The sequence below is a fragment of the Sipha flava genome, unplaced genomic scaffold, assembly GCF_003268045.1.
Source record: "Sipha flava isolate LNK unplaced genomic scaffold, YSA_version1 106_pilon_pilon, whole genome shotgun sequence".
NCBI classification, from domain to species: Eukaryota; Metazoa; Arthropoda; class Insecta; order Hemiptera; family Aphididae; genus Sipha; species Sipha flava.
The window spans coordinates 865,430-891,609 of NW_020271721.1; the positions used below are offsets into that span (position 1 = coordinate 865,430).

A 26,180-nucleotide genomic window follows, 5' to 3' on the forward strand; every position below is an offset into this window, starting at 1 on the left:
ATTTATTCCACATCAATTTATGTACCCATATGGATAAACTACTGCGGGTACTTACACAATACGCGATGGAAATAATTCTACAGTACTAGCAGTTAACGGGAGTATTGTTCCAGAATTTTTTGAGTGTTTCGAATCACTAATCGTGATTAAGGTTATAGCCATCACGACATGTCCGTGTTATAGGTACACGGACCATTATGTAGCATTTATTGAAAACAAATTGTGTTTCGTGGTAATAAATTACAGCGCAGTGTGTCACTGCCATGTGCTTGAAGGTTGTACAAACACTGCAGCAGTTGACAATAATTTGTCGCTGCGGTGCACTTTAAGTCATATCTAATTATTATTGTTATTATTGTTTTCCTTCGGAGCGGCATGTGAAATTACATTTTTTATTCTTCGACGACAAATAAACGACACGTGCCGATCGCCATAGTTTCGAATTGAAATCGTAAATTACACGTTTTCCGTATTCTCGAAATCTGTCGGTGAACTACACTAATTTACGTGCTAAGCATTGGCAACAAACATAAATAAAAATTTTAAAAAATTAGATATTCCAACACTCGGTTGTTATAATGCACTGCATAGTATTTTGTATTTTAACTGTTGCCAGTGGTGTTTCGTTGTAAAGCTGTAGTACAAATCCCAGTGAGTTGTAACGTACAAGTTTATGTTACGTATATTATATTAGAGTAGTGTATTACTAGTAATTCGTAGTCACGGTGTAAATACTTAATATTTGTATACGATTATATCTCTTCGTCTAGTTTTTTAACATGCCGTATAGCTCTACCTCCTTATACCTAATTATATGGGAAATTTTTCCCTCGGCGTGTCCTTAACCTTGTATTTTCATTGCGATTATGTTATTCGGTTGTTTGCTGTAACTACCTTTTTATTTTACCGGGCTGAACAATTTTGTACGATTATCCCGGTCGTCGCACATTGCTCAAGTACCTACTCGCATCTAGTTTCTGATTTGCAAACCGTCGTTCGATTATTTTATCAACTATAAATACTATTGTTGTTACGTTTGTACTACCTAATTAAATTTATTATTTGGATGCGTTTCTATTCAATTATTGCAGTGTAGCAAATCGGAATTGCAGTACCTTCACATCAGGTAAGAGTAATTACGAAAATAATTTTTCACATTTTTGCATCACTACGTGTTGTTAAAATGTATTTATAGTTCCACAAGTCATGTTCGTCCAATATTTTATATAATCTTATGGAAGCGTAATAATTGTAATCACTGACTATACCAAACACGTAAGCTACTCGTAAAACGTCGTCCAACAAAAATTATTATAAAAAATTTAAATACATTATTTATATATTATTCATAAGCTTACATATAGAAATAAAAGCCTGGAGTATTATATATGTGTAATGTACGACCGGGTTCGACTTATACAACCATTATCAGATATGTATAAAATTAATGAAAATAAGAATTTAAAACATTTAAAAAATTTAATTCGAAAACGGTTGTGTATTACAAATATAATAATACTTCAGGCTAAGCATTTATTTATAGTCATACTGATATAGACTGTATGATGTATCATATAGTCTGTCATACTTATTATATTAGTAAGATTTTGAAATCAAGTATGAGAATTATTTTAGGACAGTGGTTCTCAAACTGTGCACCACGGTGCCCTAGGGGTTAAGCGAGCACTTTCTAAGAGCACCGTAATCATAACAAATAGTTTAAATTTTATAGAATTTTTAAAGCAAAAAGTAAATAATGTAATATTCTCTATTATTATATAATATATTCTATATTCGAACATTCTCATTTTAACTTTATAATATTTTTATGTAATAATTATAATCATAATAAAAATAATTTTTATTTATTTATTTTTTAAGTTTAAAAATGCATTAATTTATAGTTAAATTAAATTTTAATAAAATTAATAAAATTGGATATCTATGAGTATTTTTTTTTTTTGTTCTTTCTTTCATATTATTTATCGCAGGGTACCGTGGTTAAATTGGGTCCAAAAAAAAGTGCCGCGGAAAAAAAAGTTTGGGAACCGCTATTTTAGGATATATCATCAGTTTACATATAACATCAGCAGATTAAACATATAAAATGGGAATAGCCCATTTGTACCAAGAAAAATAATATGTTTGAGTTTTTCGATAGCTCATTTGGGCAAAACTATTAATTATAATATACTAATATATTTTTTCTCAAATAATAATCAATAATAATAATAATAATAATAATCAATACAGTTTTGTTTAAATTATAGTTAATAGAATGGCTTTTTTTAAAAAAAATCAATCAAAATAATTTTAGTACATAAAACACAATAGAATATAAATAACGATTTTTTTACAAATTATCCTGATCTTAATTGTAATTAAATGCAACTATTAAATAAGTTATTTATATTATTATAAAAATAATATTATTATACGTTACAGACAAGACGTCTTTAAAATTTTTGAATTAAACCAAGTTAAAATGAAAAATGTTTACGCAGGTAAATTTGGTACGAATGAGCTGTATCCAAAACGAGTTAATTTTTTCCTTATTATAAACAATACTTACAATTTATTTTATAGGAACTTTTGAATCTTTCAATGTTTCATTATGTTTTATTAAAAATAGTGTGTGGGTAGTCGCTATTCAAATAAATAAACGATTCTATGATTAATATTACAAATTCCTTTCATAAAAATGATAAAACAATTAAAAAAATATAAATAATAATTTATTACAATAATCAAGATGAATAATGTAATAAATCGTGGAATTCACTTATTAATTGTCATCGGCATTAATAGAACACAATAGATTCAAATTAAACGTTTTAAATGTAAAATTCATATGTTAAAATTGATTTAGTTATTTATTGGGTTTTCTTTGTTTCTTAAAAGTATTTTTCAAATTACTAAAAATATTGAACCTAATATAGGTAGTCATCAAATGTAATTGCTTATGTCCATAAATGTAGAAGCAGAAATTATAAAATTTCAAGATTAATAAAAAAAAAAAAGTATTTCATGATCGAGTATATATATAATTGCTGTTATATTTTAAAATGTTTATTTCTAATTGCACATAAATAAAAAATAGATTTATTTAAAATTATTACACAAAATATATTATGATAGTTGTATGCGTTCGTACGAATGATAGTTTTTTTTATAACTATTTACACTACAACATCTATGCTACATAAATATACTATGATGTGAATATAATTAAAACACTGCAGTACACAATGAGTTCAGTAAATAAGATGTTAAATGATGAGGGCCTCGTGTGGATATAGTAGTTGAGTTAAGGTTATCTTAGTTTTAATTTGTTGGACATAACTAGTTTAAATAAAATGGGAAGAAAAATAAAAGTAACCTTGTACAGTTTATGATACCATTACATAGAATTCGTATTGTCTTAATAAATTAATCTAATAGAATAGTGACCCGCTGGTATGTTTCAAAGTAAATAATAAAAACAGACGTTTATTTTGTTTAAGAGTTTGGTTGATTTGTTGCATAACACAAAACATCAAGGTTTTTTAGTCGTTATGTTTGAATGTACAACACAAAGAGATTGATCTAAAACGAATGATATTACCTGAAACTCCTCTCTCGTTTAATTGATCAAGAACATACTAAGAGTTTAGTTTTCATTACACATATGGAATGTAACAAATTACATAAGTTTTGTTGAAAAGAAAAAAAAAATCATAGACATAATTGATGATAGCTATCTAGATTATTTAGATATTTAAAACTATTTATGAACAATTAAATTTAAGCTCACTGGTATGGATACTCAAATATATATTCTGAAATTAAATAGTGAACTTCTTCTGCCATTACCATCGATTAGAGTAGTATAACGAATATTTGGGCAAAATTTGAAATAATATCCACTTAAACAAAACATTTGTTAATAACGTTTTAAATTGGCCGTTAAAATCAGAAATTTTATTAAAACATGAAAAAAAGGCATTAAAATGATGAATTCATGAAAATATGTATTTATATGCCATAATTCATATGAGCATTAAATTCACAAGTTATAATTTATAATTTAAATTCGCATCAAGGAATTATTCGTGCAAATTAAAAATGTTAACTTCTTTTTAATACCTTAGCGGATCATGTGGGCCATCATTATTAAATATTTTTTTATTACATCTTTCCATCTGGTTCGAGGTCTTTATACAGGTTTTTTCCTAACAATTCTTCCTTCTGTAATTCATTTTATAGTTTTTCAATCTGCCTTCTTCTATAGTTCTTCAATCTGCCCTGCATATCTATCCTCTTGCTTCTGCAATATAATTGTATATTTGGTCTTCCATACAAATTTTGCTAGTCATTATTAGGGCTCGGGACTTATAGCACTTAAAATCATTAAAATAAGCGCATAGTAGTCAATCAGCTTACTGTTTTATATATACAGATATTATATATGAACAATAATCTCTCCACGCCTAGATTGTGTAAAAATATTGATTTGAAACTAAAATATAAGTATACATTTAATGAAATACTCGTACAACGATTTCATGTTAACATCTGGTATATGGTATCTGGTATCATGCATACATTGTTTAATGTGCGTTATTATTTTACCCTTGTGTTTATAAATCGCTCATAAATTATTGGTTATGACCAGTGGCGGACGCAGGGAGGGATTTCAGGTGTTCAAACCCCCTTCCCCTCAAATGAACGGGGGATTAATTTCAAACATAAATATTCAATCTTATGTACCTTAAAAAAAATGAATTGTTAAAAAACAATTAAAATATGTTAGAAAATAAATAATTTCAAATTTTTTAGTAAGATAAGTGTATCTGTTGTAATATGTAATTTTCCAAACGTTCTCAAAGGTATTGGTACTTATAGCTCAAAAGTTTGAAATTGTACGATGACAATACTTCGTAAAAATAATACGTTTAGTTCGTTTCGTCGCGATCATTTCACCGCTATCTTTTTTTTCATGTTTTTTTTGCTTAGTTTTAAAATGTTGTAGATCTACATTATACCAGTCTATACATCGACTTTTGCAAATTGAAGCAACACTTCTCGTTTCAGTTCCTTCGAGTGAACGATCGTTCTCTTATCTTCGTAGATTAAAAACATATTTACGAAACAAGACGGCGGAGAACCGATTGAATGGGTTAGCATTATTAAACATAAATAGAAACATGGAGATATCTTGGATATTATGGTGAAAACACCGAAGCAGATGAATTTGATTTTATAATTGTTATAAATTATAAAAATACAATAAATAATTATTTCAAAATAACGGTAATTATTCTTATTTTTCAAACTATCCCCCCTTAAATTTTTTCCTGCGTCCGTCACTGGTTATGACTAATTATTTATTAGATTAAACAAATGAAATTTATTTAAAAATAGAGTGAAAATTGTGGATTCAAAATGTTAATCGAGTACAGGGAAAATATTCGTTACAAACTATTGGTATAGTGTTTACATATAAAAATCTTTTTCAAATTATTCACGTTATGGATAATATTGTCGATGTATAACCACTATAATTTTGAACTATTTTCATCCACGCTACATTTTGAAGGAAATCAATTTTAGTCTCTCCTTGACCCATTGTCGACGCGTAGAAATATTATAAACAAGCTCGTTGAATGTATAACATTATGATATTCTCTATGGATCAAAATTAAAACCGCGGTTTAAAAACAAATTGATATTCGAAGAAACCGGTCAGATAAGGACAATATTATTATTTCGTTTTATCTATATACCCCCATGCTGTTGATATTGAAAACCACATGAGCAAATTCAGGTCGGATAATAGTAAGTTCATGTAGTATACGTGAACGGACTGTGTACTGTAATAAGTATTCAATTACAGTAGTTACAATAAAAACGGTCAGATTTAGTTGTTGAAGAGCTGCTTTTATCTTGAATTATTCGCGGTGTATTCATGGAAGTCTGGTATGTATATTAATATTCAATTGGCGCGCTCTCGAATGATTTTAGTAGGATCTAAACTGAGCCCGTGATTACTTTTTATTTTTTGTCGGCCCGGAAATTTTGGATAACAGAAATGGTCGACTGCTAAATCGGTCCTATAGTTTTATCACATAATTTACAATTCATTAGGTAAATGATTTCGTTTTCATGTCGGAATTTTGAAATTACGTTTTATTACTAGTCGCGAAATCGTGATGATGGCACGTGTAGTTGATCCACAATGTAAACAACAGCAGTTAGTCTTAAATGTTCAACAGTTGATCGTCCTTTAGTTTAAAGAGAAATAAAATGGCGATGTGTAGATAAGAAGCTTTGTTAATAACTTCCAGAATAAATCACATTATTCTGGAGAAAAATGATTCTCATGGCCACGATATTATTAGCGACGAATTACTTGGACAACAATGCGTGACCACCGTCACCAAACGTAAAATAACAAATGATAACTGCGCTAGGCCGTTTAATTAAAATAATATGTGTAGTGTGTTAACTGGAAAATTATGTTCCCGGGATGGAAAAACTTCAAGCAATTTATATCATCGTCGTGTTTTCTTGGTAATACTAAACGGTTCTCAAAAAAAAAATTTAAATAAATACTATATATACAATATAGTTAAAGTATCAATCAGATATGACAAGACCTGGGAATATTTGGAACGAATTTAACCAACAATTAGTTTTATCTGAAAAAAAACGGGCTCGAGTTTACCCAGTGATTTGAGTTGTCTTCAGGTCTGCGGATCACAAACTTATCACATCCTGTTGTAGTAACCCATGATCTCCATGTAGTAATTCGACTACGCTGATTCTGTTTTTTTTTTTCAATCATTAGTATAATTATCTGTCGAATTGTTCATAATATATAAATATAAATATATTCATATAAATTATTAATAGCGTTTTTACGAATGACCGGGATCATTAACTTTTACATCAAACAAAAAGCAAATAAAATTATTTCAAATTTGAAGTTACACATATTTTATAGTGAAATTAGTTTGGTATGGTATAACTAAGTATACTAGTATACTTACTGCAGAATAATAAATTCAATTTTGTAATTCAATATAATTGTTTTTTAAATAATTTTGTAATACATTATTATAATACATTTTGAGTATCGGTATGGTTTTGGATTATTGGATCCTATAAAATAATTCTCTAAACAAAAGTAATAATGTGTAAGTATATTATTTAATGGTGTAATTGTATGATTATTGTTTGAAACTGTGCGGTTTAAAACAATATGTCCTTAAACATGTACAAATTGCCAGTTTGCAGGAAGTATGCAGTTATTGCGATGTAAAAGTTCCTGGTAAAATATTTTTTACGATTTTTATCAACTTCAAGATGTATCAATAAACAAAAATTATTACAATTTCAAGTAATTTTTGTTTGTAAAAAACATTTCCTCTTTAAATCAGTTGTAATTAGCAAACGTTTTTGTCCTTGAAAATATATCTCTATTATCCTATAAAGCGCATAAGCTGTAAACCTTTTTTTTTTTCTAAACATGTTATTTTTTAAATTACAGTGATATTCATGATGGTAATTTAAAAACACAATTTTTGCAATAGAATGCGTATTTCTTATATAAATCTTCTATAATTATTGGTCAATTGCAATTGCTATTTGGTACGTCTATAGCATTGAGGAATACACAATAAAACGTTAAAATTGTAAGTTATTTTTATTTTAATTTTTCTAAAAGTATTACAAATTGTATATTTAAAATAATCATATTTTTTTAAACAGTAACAACACTATGTTATGGGTCATAAATTCTCAAAACTACCAACTATATTTTTTAAACCTTGTGATAATATTTATGCTCCACAGCGTAATAATAAAAATAATATTATATCCACTTTTTTTAATTGCTCGATGCAATATATTTATCCGGAAAACTCACTTAAACAATGATTAATGAATTTAATAATATGTTGTGTTATAAACTCATTCCTGATTTCTTGAACTAGCGTCTTTGGTTATAAAAATATAAAATCGATAAATCTGCTATAAATGCGTATTAGAGTAAAGAATTTTCTAATTTAATGTAATTTTCGTTTAAAAATTAATTGGTAAATGGCTGAGAGATATGATTTTACTCAACGTAAGAGGTAACTGCATACGCTATAATAATTATTAATTACCCAATATATGGCAATCAAAATTGTTTACACAAATATTGAATAATTCTCAAAAAAAATCACGTCTATAGGCGATGTGATCGGTCAAGAATTTTTATATCGATTCAAAAATAGTTAATGGCTGTCGTTAATCAAAATGTTTATTAGACCAGTCGTTCATTTAACTATTTTTATTCATTTGACGTAAGCCACTTTAGCTGACCACTACATCTAAGCAGTGCCGAAGGTTAGGGGTAAAGGGCTTGAAGGTGGTGCAAGATGTGCTGTGGTACAAAACCCCCGCACACTTAAAGGCCCCGCGGCCAGTTGGAAAAAATAAATCATTGGTGATTAATTTAATGAATCGAGAACGGTTTGTCCGTGTTATGCATCAAAACTCAAAAACACATACGTCTTATTTGATCTACAAACGTCAAATTGATAATTGAAAAAATCAAGTTGACTTATACTAAACTTTACGGGCGTTTGAATTTCACCTGGAAAAATATAAAGGTACAAATATAATTTTGAAAATTTCAACCACAGACGGAAAAAAAATTTTTAAAGCCCAAGATTGTTTTAGATTACTTTGAAGTTTTTTTTAATAAGTTTTAAGTAAGCTAAATGATCATAGATGAACACAATATTTTGATTAATTATCAAATAATTCTGTATGTAATAACGTAATTTTTCCTCGAAATATATGTGCTGTTGCTATAGCAGATTTGATCAGAATGACTAATGCTTGTGAATAATTTCATTCCCATTTTAATAGAAGTTTTAATTATTATCATCCTCATACTTTTAGACAAATTTAAGCAAATTCAATTGGAAAATTATATAAATTTAAATAGTGTAAATAAATCTTATAAGCTTAGAAATTCAAAAAAAAAAAAACAATAAATAAATAAATAAATATACATACATGAAAAATATAAAAATATTGAAATATCTATTGATGATTATGTAGAAAACGTGGCTCAGTTTAGAGAATCTGAAAAAAATAATAATATACTTAAGATGTAAAATATATATTTATTTATTATGTTAGAAGGGCTGCATCTGAATTGGGTCCCGAATATTTATAAGTACTACACTAGTTCCTGAATATTTTTTGGTAATTACTATATTATACTAACATTTTTCATCCCATTTTGATAGACTTATGACTGTCTATGATATATTTAGACAACAGGTATGGTTAAAAATGTTTTTTTTTTGTTTTTTAGTTTCTTTTCCATTAATTTTTATTTATATTATGTAATGATTAAATATTTTTAATATTTTTACCAACCCAATTCTAATAATTTGTATTAGAAAAAGAAACTAAAAAACAAAAAAAAAAACTATAAAAACATTTTTAACCATATCTTTGGTCTGAATAGATCATAGACAGTCCTAAGTCTGTTCAAATGGAAAGAAAAATATTAGTATAATGTAGTAATTACCAAAAAATATTCAGGAACTACCTAAAATAATTCATGACCCAACTAGTGTAGTACCTTTAAAAATCCGGAATCCAACTAGTGTAGTACCTATAAAATCCGGGACCCAACTAGTATACTACCTGCGATTAGCCCCTAGTACTCGGGACCTAACTTAGATATTTTGATTAAAAGTTATGTGTTTATTAATTAAAAAAATTTTACGGGTAGAATTTACCCTGGTTATATGTACCTATTTTTACCTGCTGTTTTTTTCGGGTGGAATTTACATGAACCTTATTTCACCCACAATTTATATCAGGTGAAATTTATCATTTTTGAGCAGAATTTACATGTAGCCCATTGTACGTCATATCACCTTCTGATGCTTCTACGTATCACCTCAACGGGCGATTGTAAACTCCCCCAGTTTCTTTTTCTTATCTGTAATGTGTATATGTAAACTCCACCAGTTTCTTTTTGGGATTTGCCTGTGAATCCGATCATAGTCATCTAAGAAATTCATTTGATAAAATTCAACTGAATGTTCATATTTTTAGTAAAGTTCTTACCGAATTTTAATCCCATACTTTTATAAAACTAAATGGCATATCTCAAGTAAATAAGCTAAAAAATTTGAAATAAAAAAAATGACTGTGTTACAGGATGCTATAAATAGGAACACTAATGGAGTAGTACAAGATTTAGAATATTTTCAAATTGTATCACATAATTTTAGTTTACATACATGACATAACTTTATATTTTTCAGTGGCGGAGCTTACATGAACTCAATTTTACCTATTTTATTTTTCTGGTGGAGTTTACAGTAAAAAAAAGGCACTTGTGGCGGAGTTTACATTTGCCCACCTCAACACGCGTGCCACATCAAACTATAGTGGTTTTTTAGTGCTATGACGCGGAACGTCATGACGTTCGTGTTCGCGGTTAACGTGGTAACGCGGCATAACTTGTTTTTGCGTACGTTTATAATAAATTAATAAACGACCTGTTAAAATAATAATCGATTATTTTATATTGAACATAAAATACGTAACCTGTGCAATAATTATGGGGCAAAGCCGAGAACTTAATAATTTAATTAATATTTTATTTAATCATTATTTGAATTAATATTTAATATTTCTATTGAAGGTCGTGACGTCGATTATGATTTTCATTAATATGAAAATATTATGATTTTCAAATCTCGAATGTCCAAAAAATTTTAAAATGTAATATTTATAATTTTTTTAGTTTATATATGTTAATTATTTATTATAACTGCTCCTACTGTTTTTTTATTGTAAACTAAAACAAAAATATAAATATATAAAAAATCATCAACTTTTTTAAAATGTGGAGGAGGAAGGCGTGAATTGTTGAAGATATCTATGGGATGAGTGGAATGAAAAATATTGAGAAACACAGTGTAAAAATATCCCATCTTAGTGTGTGCATTTAAAATGTTTATCTAAAAATAGAAAAAGTGATTAAGAATAAGTATACATACAGTTAGATAACTTCTTTGAGATATTAAATAATTTTATGAAAAATAACTTTATAACTACTATTAATTTATTTTATATATTGGTTTGAAAATAATATAAAAATTATATGCAAAGATTTAAAAAAAGTTTAATTATTTTTTTTTTTTTTTACATCATATGACTAAGTAAAAAAAAATTTTTTTACACCACAATTTCTTAAAACTTGTATTTGTCGTTTATTATAGTAATTTAACAGCAATAAAAATTGTCCTTGCAGTTACAGCCTTACATGAATCGCTTACTGTTAGTCAATAAATCAGTAATCAAATAAAAACAGTAAGTCAACATCATTATAACTTTATTGTTATAACTAGGGCTAGAATTAATAAAAAATTGTAAAACATGCATTTTAATTACCAAAATATGCGAAAATATGCAAAATCAATTTTTATTATTTCTAAAATTATTATATATATGATAACTTGTTATTTTACATTAAATAGTAGTTTATAAAATTTAATTACATTTTACTTTGAAACTAAATCCCAAAATCTTCAAAATCATTTAATTTATCCTACCTATTGTTTTTTCCATACTTCACTATTAAATATAGACACAAAATGAAATTACTCAATGAGCAGTCTTTTCAAACCCCACATTATGGTTAATCCATAATCACATTTAAAATATTGATATGACTGTGTGCCATAACAACGAACGGTCTTTGTAAACTGTTATAACATTTTGAATGGATGTATGGGCATGTGTGCAGCTCAAAACTATCCTATTGAAATTAATTATTAGAATTACCATCGAATCGAAATATTTAATCGATATGACGTATAAATTAAACACTTTTATTAAATTTAGTCGATAGTTATTTAGAACATGAACCAGATGAGACGGATAGTACAAATATTCGCTGCTTCTATAGTTAAAAATTGCGAACCACTTTTTATAATGCCTATTAATCATTTCCTTTGGAAGAAGTACGAATTTGAACACTATAATTTTTCATCCACAGTATTTGTATACATCAAACGAATTACCATAACAGAGTAATAATTTATACTATGAACGCCAAAATAATAAGCAATACAACTATATTAATATTATCTGCGGCAATCTCTATGGATCTGTTTGATCATAAACGAGGAGTAACCGAAACGGTGTAGTGGCATTGAAAAATAAAACCATAATATTAAACGATACAATATTTAAATGATGAAGCAACTTTAAAATATAAGTATATTTATTTTTATCCTGAGTAAGCACACTTGATGCATAAACGCATTCGATAAGACAGCCCGGAAACCTCATATGTCAGAGGTGTAATTACGTATGGTAGATCTCCGTACAGAACTTTATTTTATCAATAATTTGCAAAATATTTTATTTTTATATTGTACGTGTTACCACGTATATATTTTTAAGAACCTAGGGAGTTAGATATAGTTTTATAAAACCTAATATAACTAACCTAATAATTTCTATGCAGAATATTTACAATATTTTTAAGTATAGTTTAATAATTTAATAAACCAGTTATAATATAAATAATTGTATTACTTGTAGAGTTTAGGATGTTCTTGGAAGTGATTTAATGTGTACGGATTTTTATTTCAAATAATTTGAATGCTCCCTTCCCTCTCACCAAAATAAATTACTATTTACGCCATTATATAGAGGTGGTGGTTCAAGTTTTCCGTACAGAGTACTCTATATATTATGAGGTTTAATTCGAGAAGGCTAAAAAACACTATTTTAACTTAGTAATTACACGCCACTGACTATTTTGGACTAGGAAACGTTTCGGTAGATCAACGGCGAAATAATTAATACTACAGTATAATTATCATGTATCAATTTAATTGGAACGCTCACCGTGCAAACGGACGAATGAAAACAAAGATCGACATGAAAAATATCTCGTTTCGATCGCGATACGCAAAACCCCGTTGGAACCAAATTAAATAGATATTAATATCGCATTTCATTCACTCATTGGTAATTATATATTACTTTGTCTTCAGTGATCAATATTGAAACAAAAATATGGTTTATAACTTTCTATAGACCATAAATGCCCATGGATAATATAACTACATTATGTGAATTCAATCTCCTGCATAATATGATTTCCTTTACGTATTTAATAATACGCAGACATTTCGTAGCAAATATTACGAGTATATTGCCTTTAGTGATGATCAAAATTGATCTTGGTCTTGGGATCTCGCAAGACTCTTGATACAAGACCAAACCAATACCAAAACTGCAAGACCAAGACAAAAACAAGACCATCACTGCAAGACTCTTGTAGTCTTGCAAATTTTTTTTTCCCCGAAAACACATTAGTTATCTAGATTTCATTAACTAATAATTTATAACGAAAATTATAAAAAATTATTTGTATTGTTATTAAATTTGGTCAGTATTCCAGGAAATGACGAATTATTGAAAAAATGATTAGAAATAATTGGAATTAATATTACAAAATAACATAATATAGTTTTTTCATACTTAGCAATTACTGAAAAATTATATTTTTTTTCCCAAAATCGATGAAAACGTCGAAAGTTGTCTTGCTCATAAAATAATTTATGACTTATATCTATAATACACCTCTATTTTTAATCGAATATATTAATAATTGCTGGAAGTCATTACGGACTACGGTAGATATAATTTTGATTTGAAGTACGTTTTTATTTTCGTTAGTAGCTTGTGTGATTTTTCCATACAAGACATTGTGTACTTAAACTAGTGTCTTATACAGTATATCATTTCATTACTGTCGTAAACTTGTAGTCTATAATATTGATATTTATTATAAATGTAATAGGAACTTACAAAGTTAATTACACTGTTAAATTGATCATCAAATATAAATACAAGTAAAATAATATAAACATAATATTTTAAAATGCAATTATCGAGTCATGTTCACTTTTTTAAATAATTATTTTCAAAATACAATTATGTTTGATGTAAAATATAAAACTTACATTCTATTGAAGTTCATTGTTAATCATGCGCGTTTAAAAGTACAAAGATATAATTAGTATAACGATTTATGTTGTAAGAAATTTGTTTTCCTGAAGGTGAAATAGCATAACATATTTAGCGTTTATAGAACCTATGCTCTTTGAATTCTAAGGTTATTGAACTATATTAATATGCACATATAAAATGCAATATTCCAATAATTTCAATAGATGACACTTTTATGTTATCCAATAATTCACGTGTGGTTGTAGTTTTTCTGTAATGATTTTGTCTACATGAATTTGCTGCAATCAAGAATCTAATTAATTAGTAATCTATTATAAAATTGTGTACATTTATTTTTTGCACTGATTTAAAATTGAAATTGTCCGTTTGCACGTTCGTCGTATATTCATAACTTTTCAAATGTATATTCTGACTGGGTCATAAAATAATTTATGCACACCGATACTTTTGTGACGTTAATTTTACATTATATTTTTCTATTTTTTACGCCTCACGTTTGGCATGACATTGGATGGAAACCTGTAATACTGACTCGTTTGTTCAATATGATCTCAAGTTTAGTCGCACGGAAGTTTTTATTAATTTTTTATAAATTAAAATTCACAAATTGTACATGCAAAAGATTCAATTTGATAGTAGACAGACAATTGAAGTTACGAGCCAGTTTTTACGCATATAAAATTCTATAAAACTCTGTAAGTATTTTGGATATTGGTTGTAATATATTATTATAGCTAGGGCCGTAATATGGAGGGTGGATAGAGATGCCTATGTCCCGGGTGCAAAAATGAAAAATTTGCAATTTAATTATTATAAGTTACTTATTATTTATAAGTACAAGTAATACTAAGTATTTACTTAAATAACTTATTTATATTTTAATAAGTTATTGATTTATTAATAAAATTAACAAACGTTTATATAATCATAAAAAAAAATTATGTTAATTATGCATTATGTTCTAATCAAGTTAGTTATATGGATATAGTTTTTTTTCCATGGGTTTTTCTGCTGTCTCACGCCAGGGGCGGATCCAGGGGGGGGTTCAGGGGGTCAGTTGACCTACAGTTAATATTTTTTGACAAAATTGGCCTCTAGGAAATTGTTCTCTCTTTTTAGACCTTTATTTGAGCTCTTGGACAGTTGGCCCATCGGAGTTACTTAAAAAATGAATGCTATGTATATTTAAAATTTAAAATTTTTCAATTCATAATTTATATTTTAAATTATATCGTTTTAGTAGAAAGTTAAGTAAATCATATTTTATTCCGTACGTTTGTTGCGCTGATAAAATTAGATAATATTTATTAATCGTAAATATATCATTATCGGTGGTATCACTAATTCTAAAATGTAATATAAATATATTTATACACTTTTATGAGTATATTGTGTTTTTTTTTTTTTACAAGATATTAATTTCTAATTCAGTTTCATCCCTAATAAATGGCCTCTTGAAATGGCTTGACCCACAGTTCCTCGACTCTGGATCCACCCTTGGCTCACGCGTGGTTAGGTTCATTCGGCGTATTCGGCACATACCTATTTACAGTGGCGTAAACTGAGTGGTACAAATGTGAGACTTGCAACACCACATCTATAATGTGGTGGTGCAAAGATATGTTTTTATACCACCAGAAAATCATTGAAATTTGTATACCTGTAATATAATTTCATGAGTCAAGGAAATCAGCATACTAAAAACAAAACTTGACTGTTTTTTTTATTAATATTATAATAATAAAGGTTTTAATGCTAAAATAATTTAAAATGTATTTGTTATTTAAATATATGGGAAAATATATAGTTTATTGGGAAGAATTTTACTTAAGAAATTGGAAAATTGGTGTGTTGAAAATTATAAGTTGAGAATTTGCCTCTTCACCACCAGAAATTGGATACAATTTACACCACTACCTATTTATACAATATAATTTACTGTACAGTTATTATAGGTGTAATATTGACAAATCGTGCGCAACATATTACATTAGGTATTGTTGAATTGAAATATTATTTAGTCTTACAATAACTTGTGATATTCTAATTGTACACATGTTCGATTGCGTATACGTTTATTTCTACAAATTTAATTAACGAAACAATACAAACACATAACTTCGAGCCTAAAGTAAACCGTACGGTACCTAAAAACTGCGTGTTATGCGTACCCGATTCTTTTTCCTATTTTCGCCGCGGTATACGTTTCTGTGCGAACAAATACGGTATCCTCCAGAAAAGTAAAATCCGTTTTCGAGGAAATTCGAAATTCTGAATGGGAGGTGGGGAGGAACCAAAAGTCGCCACGGCTGGTGGGCATGTCGAAATCGAAAGTAATGTAGGTCTAATCGTAAAAAATGAACGATCGTGATGACGTACGCGGAGAAGCGAGACGGAAGGAAAAATTAGATAGGTACCATTAGACGATTAACGGGGTGGGGGGGGGAGGAGAGAAACAATAATAATAATAAGAAATTAGAAAACGAACATTGCCGGTGCTTAAAATAATATCACATTGTCATCGTCCAGGATATAAAATACGAATACAATACGCGTAATTATAACGCGGTCGCGATAAACGATGACTATCACCGGTCACGTATAGAGTAGTCGGTGTCGTCGTCGTCAAGGAAACGCGTAGCGTCTTGGCGGACGGTCGGTGGCGTTCCATAACGCATCGCGTGTTGCGGACGCGCTCACGACCAGTCCGGATCGAACGGTTTGCCGAAACGCACGTTCTCCTCGCGCAATCGGTCCCCGTCTCGTGACGCTCACCCCCATAATCGTAATACCGTTCCACAATAAACTTAACGTTATCGTCATATTTATTTATTTTTTTTTTTTGCCACCCCGTCCGTCGCGGCACGTTCTGACATCGGTTTGCGCGGACTCTGTCCCTCCGAACCGCACGGCACCGTGCTCGACCGCAGATACGAATCGCCGGGAGCTTTGAACACATCCGAAACATAATATTGATTCGTGATTACGTGCTTCGACAAGAAGATTCGTTGTTTTCGCACGTCCGTGGACGGCCAACGAAACGTACAGAACGCGCGTCCCTCCGCACGACGAACACATCATCGTTCGAATAATACAGCTCGGCCGCACCGAGACGAGCGGTTTTCGATATAGATGCGCATCGATAGCTGCTCGATTTGTTTCGAATAATTCCAGACAAGGTACAGTGATTTTATTTTTACGCGTTTACGCGAGAACCGACTGCATTACGATTACATCGTTTATCGATGAACATGTACAACATGATTACGTTTGGAATACAACGATCGATAATGATCTAAACTATGTTTTACCATTTGGCATGATTGATTATTTGATTTTCGATCCGTTTTGTGGGTTAAAATTATAGTGGTGTTTTTTCAAGAAACTAAGATGTTCGATACATCGGAAATAATAATATAATATTTATTTTACATGTTCAAATCTTATAAAATGTATTTGGATACATTTTTTGTAACTAAAATATATTTGAAGAGCTACGGTAAAAAATGATAATAGTCAGGATTTCTACACCTTTAAGCATTTTAGTTATAAAGTTTACAACTCAAAAAACTAAGAGATTAAGTATGAAATAATTCAAAAAATGTATTGTGGTTATACAACTCGTTTTTGATAAAATTAATAAATAAATAAATTTTACTTTTTAAACAAATTACAAGATGATACAATTATTAGATTTTTTTATTTTTTTTATTTTTTCTATTATCGTTTTCCCCGTAGCCCTTCATATTGTTATGTTATAACATAATAATTAAATGTTGAATATTAAATGTAAAATTAAAAAAAAATTACTATAGGATATAAATATAGTAGTTTATTGTCTATGAAGATGAAGAATTCATATTTTATGAAATATCATATAATTTTTGGTGTTAAAGTATCAACCTGCGTAATGTAACATAAGCGTTCATGATTAAATAAATATCATATATCATAAAATATGATTAGGAAGTGTTTTTAGAACTATTACTTTGTCTGCACAGATAATATCAGTAATTTTTTTGAGACCATTTCGAAAACTTTTCATAAAAACATTTATTTTTTGTTAATTATATTATTACGTTTAAAATATAATCAAAAACCAAATTCGTAACTGCCATTTTAACGTGTATTATTGTATAACCATAATAATATACCATAGTAATCTAGCAGACGTCTTCGTAAGTCGTATTTTATATTACTTTTTCTTCTATTCAGCGTTAATTTGAAATTCTATAATATCTAAAATCGTTTCCTATTATTATACGTCCAATTTTTGTGAACAAAAATTTTACCATGCTACTTATGTAAAAGACGAAAACAACAAATTTAGATTTAGTGTTATCTTAATATTTAAAATAAAAACAAAAATATGACTAAATACCTTTCATCATGTTTTCAAAAAACTCGTTTTAAATTTATTATGCAATACAATTCCATAATATGCTTTTAGTGAGGACTATCTAATCTATATAAGTTTGTTAAAATATCGAGAAAGGATAACGTTTTATGCTACACAACGCATTACTACATTTTGAAAGACGATTGCTCACTTACGTGTATTTTCGTCAACGTAAATATTACCGTGTAGCAGTAAAATTTAAAAATGATATAATGCAACGTTCTTAAAATTATTTTTTTGTTCTAATGACCTCCATTAGAAGAATAGCTTTAAAATATACTCATTATAAATAATTGTTCGTTTACCTCCGGGCAATAAAAATCTATCTGTATGCACTTATTTCATTTTTACCATATTGTAACTATGCACATCTGAATAAAATAATAAATTTACAATATTTAAATAGCGAATACGTAAATTTCTAATTTAACTGAAAATTGGACTTCTACAGTAACTTTATTTTATACAGAACATGTTCATTTTCTCGGTGAATTCGATTAATAGAATTATGTATTTCAAACGCGTATCTATAACAATTTTTAACTCGATATATTTTTAGATTTTACCATTTGGGCTTATGTTTTTAATACAACTTACAAAAGAAAATGTTCTAATTTACTCTACATTGTTAGCGGATAGTATGCATTTACAATTTGGTGTAGGTAAATGGGGAAGGGGCATGAAAACATTTTTTAAAGAAGACTTGGTCATAAAAATGTGCTCGTATAATAAACCATTGTGAATATATAATATAGGAAAGAATATATTCGGAAAAAGTCCGATTTAACGCACATAAAGTTTAAAAATTAAGATGCTATTTTAAAGAGGTATAGATTAATCATAAGGTTACACTTATTTTCTTATTGCAAAAATGTAGAACTCAATTTTGAATGATGAAAACTAACAGATAAGAAATAATAAATTGGAAATTTTATTTTAATAAATAGTTGATCAATATGATACAGTTAGTTAGTTTTTTTTTTGATAATCGCTTAAACAGAAGTACCGTAGAGTATATGCGACGCAAATCAAATAAAACCATTTATAAACTTGAAAACCAAAATATTTAAACCTGTTTTGAATCTTTGAACTGTGCGTGTATTTTTTTTGTTTTATATATTTGTTTTATCGCTCATTACAGAAAATTAAAAATATTTTACGGACATAAGTAATTTATGGAAACACACCATAGTGAATATTTCTTAACCAATAGTCTCGAATTCCACTTACTTGCAGGTATTTTAATTCACGATAATTTAAGAGTATAGCTCTATTTTAATACAAGATGAAATTAATTAGAAAATAATTGTAGAGTACAGGGTTACAGAATGTAGACGATTTAGTGATGAAATCACAAACGTTCACTATTTTTTCTCTTAGAGATATGTATTGTGTACTGCGTAATGCAATAATCTATGTCACATTTTGGCATCGCATTGAATTTTTAAACTTTTAACAAATTTAACTTTTTACAACTTTTTTTTAACTTTTTACATTATTGAAGTGGCTAATACAATCGATTTTAGTCACAACTAAAAATATACGTGCATTCGTTGTGTTTCAACACCATTATTATAGTGATTTTAATACGGACGTACATACACGAGTCTTATGCATAAAATAGTTTAATGTTTCTAAATTCGATAAAAAAAAATCTGTTCACATTTTGTTTTCTTTTCTAATCTAGCAGTGATAAAGCGAAAAATAAAATTAGATTTTAGATTTTGTTTGGATAAAAAAAGAAGGTTAGATATTACTATATTTAATAGAAATTCGATGACTTAAAATCGCCTCTTATTGTGATTCAATATAATTTATTTCCTACAAAATTATAAGGTTGTTTTGATTATTGTGTATTTATTTTGATTATTAATAGCTTATTAAACATAATTTATTCGAGAGTTGTGTGCTTAGTATAGGAAATATCTATGCAGTCTTCTGTATGTATTTTTCAATTTCGATTAGTCATCAATCCGATCTGTTGATTTATAACAATTTTACCATCGGGAATTTCTGAATATGTATTCGTTGATGGATTTTTTTTTTTTTTTATCGATGGTTTTTTATAAAAAAAAGTCTTGTTAGATATTTGATAATAAGTTTATAAAGGTACCTATACAATGTAGAGTAAAATTTTGCTAGAATAGATTTAGGTTTGTTACACTGCTCTAGCAGTGTATGTACATTATAAAGGATTTTAAGGAATTTGCTCTAGACAGAGAAGTCTATGGGAGTGCGTGGAAATATCTGACTAGATCAGTCTATGGCCTGTGTACATCTGTATATAATTTTTCGAGAGAGAGCATTTAGAGCATAGATGATAATAATACTACATACGAAAAATTTCGGACCGAACACACGTTGCAGCTGCAATTATATAACGGTAAATAAATAAATAAATAAATAAACAGATCTCCATACATTTAGTCTTTATTTTTCTGTCTCTGTATTATTCTGATGAATAATTCTAAAGTTCAGGAGACGACTAAATAAATTCTATTAACTAATAAGTTTTTTGTTTATCCCATACATCGTACCTTCTTAAGAAAATATTAAATAATATAACTTAAAAAAATTACTTTTAATAATAAAACGTATTTATACTTATAAACTTTAAATATTAAAAACAATATTGGAAAAACAGCTGTACACTGAACTATATGATAATATTTTATCAATATTGGTTATCATTTTACTGGTACATTATTGCTGTGTTATTTTCCTGCGCTCTATTTGTACTATATTTAGTTTATTTAGCATGTTGAACAGTTAGACTACTCTAGCTAGAGTGTCATATATATATGTGTACACTGCTTATAATTGTTTGCTACATCTAGAATTTGTTGATCTAGCTTGAGTCTTGTAATAATTTGAAATTGGACGTATCATTACAGTCTAGAGAAGCAACTGCTAGAGTTCTCTAGGTGCTGTGTACACTACCTAAACTAAGCGTGGACAGCTAGACTAGCTAGTGTAACTTCACGAAAAAAATCTACAGTGTACGGGTATCATAAGTTTATGCTTTAAAATCTTTTAGTGTTCAATACAATACATTAATTCAATGAGAAAACCCCGTGATCACAGTGGTAACGGTTGAATAAAGATGCACAAACATGTTACCATTATGAAATGTGTACCAAAGGAAGTTCAACTGTTTTTGAACTATTAATATTACAATCGATGTTATAATTAATGTAGTCGATACCGGTTAACTAACCTTAGACCATCCACGTGTTCGATCATTCCGAATGTAAAAAATGTTAAAAAATATTTATAATAATACACATAACGTATGATGTATTGAACACAAGGACCTTGTGCACTGCAATGTATACACGTACATTCGTATTATAATATATTATAGTAAGTACCGCAAGTCGTATAAACAAATTATCGATGTAAAAAGGATACCCCATACGTTTCGTCAAAGTCACAATTTCATTCCTGCTTACAAACATCCGTGTCAAGGATCGTTCGATTCTGTTCGCCGATGATATCATTATATTAGGTCATTTTCGCCTATTGTCTTAGGAATAATATAATAATCGTAGGATTATAATAATAATAATAATTTTTATATAAGAGAAACAATACCGCGCCGCGGTCGCCTCTTCAGTTTTTCCATCATCATCCATATATACATTCTCCGACGAGCGCCCATCGATCTGTTGTCCGTTTTCTTTCTTTTTTCACTTTTACCAAATTTTCTCACGTTTTCGTATCGGTCGATCACGAGAAAAATCCTCCGTAGATCGATACGGGCGCGGTGATGTAAACCGTTTTTAATACTGTGCAACGGAATTATTTTGTTCACATGACGGTTGACGTCTCAAGTAACACGTATTGTTCCGGTCGTGTTTAAGCGTACAACGTACACAACAAATTAGTGTACGGCGAAACGGAACCAATGAGGCCGTGGGCTTGCTGCTCTGGACGGAGAATGATTTCTACTCCCAACCGATTTCAGGTGCGCTGCGATTTCGCGTTTTCTCGCGATTTTTCGTCGTAGTAAAACGCTCGTTCGAAAGCCAGTAGGCTCGTTGAATACGTGAACAGCAAGTGCTTTACAATATCGAGGGTTGATAGTGCGATAGTACTGCCGGGCTTGGTACCGAGATAATGTAGATTAGTTTAACCAGAAATCGGATAAAAATTAAAATGTATTCGTTTTAAAAACGTTTTTGTTCGCGCATGAAATTCAACGGAAATAGTCACGCTCAAGCTATGAGGTATGAACGTGATGTGCGATAAGATTTGTTTACGAAAACGCGTATTGACGAATGATTCGACAGCAAAATTGTTGCTGGATACGGTCGAAATTATATGTCGGATTATCAAGGGCGTCGGTATTTATATATATATATATATATGGATCATCACGAGTCTACTGCATCGTTCCTTGACAAGTTTTCCGCGACACCTGAAGTTAGTGAATGAGGGTTCCGCAAGGAATTGGAAAAAAAATTAATTGATAAATAACGTTTTCGGTATCCACTAGTCCCTTTAGAGGTTAGAGTCACGGTCCAAAGGAAATCATACGCAATAAATAAAAAATAAATAAAAATTACGATCAAAATACTACTCATATGTATTTATTTGCGGTCGTCGTTGCAATAGGCTGTATTGCATCGAAATGATCGTTTAAATCAACTAATAATAATATCATGTTGTTACGTTAGTGGTAGCTTGGTCGAAGCGAACCGGGAATTTCGGTAATATTTTCGTTTTCAAGTTCAATTGAACACGGCGCCATGACTACTTGCGGCGATTTACGTAACCCCGTCAGATTACGAATGGATGAAGCGAAACACAATGTTCTGTTTGAAAGCAATGCCACATAATAACGTACATTTTTATTATGTAGGATTAAATTCGTTAAGATTTATAAATCTTCAGTGGAAATATGTACGATCAGTGTTCAGCATCGTCTTTGCGAATTCCAGGGGAAATATCACTATTGATGTTTGAACTCTCTGCCTACGCAAAATATCCGTGCTACATGCACGACGACGAGATTGTTGTTAATACATCTATGTGACGTTTATCATGGTTACTAACCCGGCTAAAAAGAAAGGAGACGGTCGATAATATACTGTAGAACCCGTAAGTCATAGTTTATTTGCTTAAGTGTGAACGTACGTGTAATACTACCGATATGACGAGTTGTAATAATAATAATAATAATAATAATAATGGTAAATAACACAAGTTGTAAATCGTAGAAAATGACAGATGAACAATGCTATGTACGCGGACCATTTTAAGTTAATTATTGCACTACGTCATAAATTAGTGGAGAGCTATTTCATTTCTGCAAACATAAAAGTTTAGAAAAATAACCATAGTGATGCTTAGAGCTATAAATGAGAATGTGAGTTTTCAATTTCATCTCGTAAAATATGAGAGGATATGTCATTATTATTATTATTTTACCATAACCAAAATCGTTAATTAATGTAAAATTGTTGCATTATAACGGAGTAAAAAATTTTATTTTGTTTGAATCGGGTTAAGAAAACAAATTAAATAATTATTTCACAATTTGGTAATTTATTCATATTTTTAAATGCATTTTTCAAAAAATTCCTATTATGACCCGTCTTATAATGTAACATATTTTTAATTCAGAAGTAAAAAAACAATATTCATTCCGGATTTCTATATTTTAATTAAATATTAAAAATTTCAATGGTTAGTGACAAACAAGCTCAACTTTGAGGACGAGAATATTACCGGAATTCAATGTTTTGTTCGCGATTTTATTGATTTTATTTATACCTGACGATGAATTTTTATTTTGAAACCGGTCATACTTTCCAAATATAATAATACGCCAGGCTAAACAATTATTTGTTTGTTTATTTGCTTCTATATATAACTATTCTATATATAAACTATTTTCTTAACTATTTATATATTAATTATTATTTTTTCAAAGACAACAGAATTAAATCCAACTGAAAGAAAATATTGTCGATACAAATATTTCCATAATGTAGAGTAAATTTAAAACACCCTTATAATATTGGTTTCTTTTACCTCCGGGGTACAGATATAAAAAACAATAATTTCAATAAGTTCAACAATAAGTTCAACTATAAAAGTTGGCATATATTCTAATTTGTCGTACGATCAATTTAATCAAATTAATTTTAGTATATGCGTTTATTTACAACATTAAGACGTCTAAAACTCGTATTGGTTATCAGTGAAACGTATGTTTGTATCAAATTATTCGTAATTAATTAATTTGAGTATTTTTAAAAACACGAGATGTAGGTCATTAAATGTATATAGCTGTGCATGACGTACGTATATGCTTGCATCTGTATACAGTATGTTTGTAGATAATATATATATATATATATTATATTTACATTCAATTTAGAAATATATCAAAATATATTCAACTGATAAATCTTTTTTTTTTTTTTTATGATTTATCAGATTTATTGTTGGTCCTGGGGCTTATTGAACGTTTTAACCGTTAACAATATATTAGATAAGTAGTGGTTAGTAGCGGAACAAGTGTGGTGTAATATTGAATTGCATTTAAACTCGCTCATACTTTAATCGTTTTAAACATAACCTACCGTCGGACAGAACTCGTAAAAACCATCGCGTTGAAATTATTAGACCTACGCCTCGCGCGAGTCTTGTTGTATATTAAGCTTCACGTTCCTTCGTGCATTAGAAATTACAGTCGAGTCATTTCAAGTACCCGGAGATGATTTCGCTAACGACTACCGCACCATGCAGTACCGTTATTAAAGTACCAAAATTAAGTATTCATTTTTCAATATATTCGTAAACTCGCACACAGAAATCAACACATACTTACACATTTATGCTTACATTTCATTAACCCAATCAATGTCTCTGATTAATGTTGACGCGTTACTTGAAACACTAGTATACATCATACAGTGTACACCGAACACTAGCGGTCACCAATTAATACATATATAGAGGGCCATATTGAGAATTTTGAAAATTATCGTGAGCCATCTAAATTCAAAGCAAATATTTTTAACATATAATGTTTTAATACGAACATTTTTGGGCAAATGATTTATGTGAAGTCTCACAATGACGTTCGACATTGAAAACATTAAAAATAGTTACTGTCTGGTGGCAGATCGAACAAACAGACAAAATCTCCGAGCGATCCAGTAAAATAAAACAATTTAATTCCGTCCACTCGCGCGAAAAATGTCCGTTTTCAAATTTATCTATTATTTCTTCTCTTATCCATAATCAAATAAAAACAAAACAAACACGAATATAAATTAACACGAAGCAATCGACCACGTAGTATTGCAGAAATTAAGTCAATTCTGGTCGGCGGCAATCGATGGACTGTCGTCGAAACGTATTCGGCACATTTCATGGACGGTCACCAATTCAAACTTTATGATACGAACGATTAGATGTGTTTGACAATCAGTATAATATCCGTTTTCCACCGATAAATATCAATTTACTTTATTATGGGTGTTAACTTTTTTCCTTGTTCGTGCGGGCCGCCATTCGATGACCGCTTCCGTAAACCCTTCAAAACACTTTTAGAAACTTATCAATTCAGACAGTGATTCCCAGATACAGTGTTCACATTTATTTCCGTATCATCGCGGGGTTTAGACTGCACGTAAATGTAGGTCCTCAATGTTCCTCGTGATACCTTCACGGAGAATGGAAACCGCGTTGAAAAAGCGTTATTGATAAA

At 29.2% G+C, this 26,180-nt stretch overlaps 1 protein-coding gene across 2 annotated transcripts in view; it reads left to right on the forward strand.

Moving 5' to 3' along the window:
- Nucleotides 1-996: 996 nt before the first annotated feature.
- The window catches only part of LOC112684899 (ATP-binding cassette sub-family G member 4-like), a 51,737-nt gene continuing 26,553 nt past the window's right edge, over nucleotides 997-26,180 (forward strand). The window contains exon 1 of one of the 2 annotated variants that reach the window (XM_025556639.1): nucleotides 997-1,126. The gene's annotated coding sequence lies outside the window, so the exon portion shown is untranslated. Of the gene's footprint in view, nucleotides 1,127-16,749; nucleotides 17,235-26,180 lie in introns of those variants that run through there. The other variant, XM_025556633.1, reaches the window with a different exon arrangement.